A 2,164-nucleotide genomic window follows, 5' to 3' on the forward strand; every position below is an offset into this window, starting at 1 on the left:
TCGCAACTGTGAAGAGTGTTTGATGAATTCATGGTTCATGGTTGTAATTGAAGAATTCAATTACTCAATTAATGAGCAGTCCTTGTAAGAGGGTTTAATTGAGTATTGAATTCAAGATTATTTATGTGGTCCTTTTGTTCAATTTTTAGTGTGCTGATTTTTTTTTTGTTTTTAGAATCTCTTTCAACATGGTTTTATAATGAGTGTCAGCTTGGAACTACTCACTCAGATCCTTGCAGAAGTCGGAATCTCCTCTTCCCTGGAAAAGGAGATCTTGACAAGAATTGAAAGTTCAACTACTCCCTAAGAAATAAACGAAGATTCATCACTGGTAACAGAAACCAGAGCATCCAAATCCTCATTGGGAAACTGATACTTGAACGACACACTGCTTCCCCAAATATTGAAAGCTTCCCAATCATGTTCGAGAATCTGATGTTGCGATCCACAGCGAGAATCCGGGTATCTCCGCCCACATATGAAAGTTGATTGTCATGGGGGCGGGGAAGGATTTTGCCGCCATAACTGCACATCAGTCAGACCTGGGAACCATCAGTCGAATCGGTGGCGTCCCACCTCTATTCCAAATCAGTTTCCACGAAGAGCTTAGAGAGTCCGGATACCCTGTATCCATCTCCTAAGGATTCATGTCCATTCTCCGCACTTCACCCATATAAATCTTTCTATATACCACAGTTGCTACTTGAAGCCGAGGGACTCTAAGTCTCTATAACCATCCATTAATTGTGTGGGTCGGAGAGGTTTATTAGTCGAAATGGGAGAGCATCCAGAGGAGGCAGCTTCTTTTCTGGCGAGTGTGCTAGAGAAGGTCACCGAAAAACTTCTTGGGCATGACTCCTCTTCTTCCGATTCAGATGATGAGAAATCCAAAAAAACCCGAGCCGTCTTCAATTGCATCTTCAATAAAATGTCTCTTTGGCCGCGAGAAGCCCATCCATTCGCTGTTCGGAGGAGGCAAATCTACGGATGTAATACTATGGAGGAACAAGCAAACCTCAGCTGGTGTTCTTGTCGGTGCTACTGTCATCTGGCTCCTATTTGAGTGGCTTGGTTATCATCTATTGACACTTATTTGCCATGTTCTCATACTTGGCCTCACCATCTTGTTCGTCTGGTCCAACGCATCAGCCTTTATTAACAAACAACCGGTGCGTATCCCTCAGATATCATTTTCTGAACAACTATTTCAAGATGTCGCTTCTACTGTCAGATTTGAAATCAACCGCTTGTGTGCTTTTATACACGATGTTGCATCTGGGAGAGATTTGAAAAAGTTTCTTATGGTTGTTGCAGGTCTCTGGCTTCTTTCTGTGGTTGGCAGCTGGACTAATTTTTTTGACTCTCTTCTATGTTGCATTTGTTTTTGCGCATACAATGCCTGTGCTTTATGAAAAATATGAAGATCAGGTTGATGCACTTGCATTCAAGGCAATGGATGAAGCTAAGAAGCATTACAGGACATTTGATGCCAAAGTGTTGAGCAAGATTCCAAGAGGCCCACTGAAAGACAAGAAATTCTAGATGGTCTCTTTTAGTTATTATTTATGGTGATGGTAGAGTGACTACTTTTGCTAGTTTTGCTAATTTTCCTTTTTTGCGCTTAAGCCTGCCTAGAAATAGTTGCCATGAAGTGTGGCATTTTGCTGTTTGATTTGGATCCAATCTACTTTTGAATTTGATCAGCTGCATGATCTCAGTTTTCTATCAGGTCCTCTATTTCCTCGGACACGCCCTCTGTATTTAATTGTTCAGCATGGGGCAGTTTTTATTGTTTAATTTCCTTGAAAATCCCCGACTTATTTTTGTCAGCATGATATGATCTTTTACATTCAATTGTGTAAGCAGTCAACAGAATTGCAATGCTTACGCAATTAGAATTATAGCATTTGCTTCGACATCATTGCATTTTTACACTAATGCTGTTGTTATATGTACCACGTACTAACCATGGACACAATGAGAAGTTGGAATGCTTTGATTTAAAAAAATATAAAATAAAAAAATAAATATAAAATAAAATAAAATAAAATTGCCCTCATTCATTCATAAACTAACTACTTGTTCCCTAAGAAATACAAAAGCCTTTTCAAATGTTTTAAATCAATTTTCTTGCAAACCAATAAAAACATTTTGAAAAAGTATT

General features: G+C 39.1%; 1 pseudogene; it reads left to right on the plus strand.

Annotated features, from left to right (window-relative positions):
• The first annotated feature begins 760 nt into the window (after window positions 1–760).
• On the plus strand, window positions 761–1,796 carry LOC149229674 (reticulon-like protein B5 pseudogene; annotated as a pseudogene).
• The last annotated feature ends 368 nt before the right edge of the window (window positions 1,797–2,164 follow it).

The sequence above is a fragment of the Pinus tabuliformis genome, chromosome J (genome assembly GCF_031772625.1).
Source record: "Pinus tabuliformis cultivar Carrire ecotype Pingquan chromosome J, CPIR1, whole genome shotgun sequence".
In the NCBI taxonomy this organism is placed as follows: Eukaryota; Viridiplantae; Streptophyta; class Pinopsida; order Pinales; family Pinaceae; genus Pinus; species Pinus tabuliformis.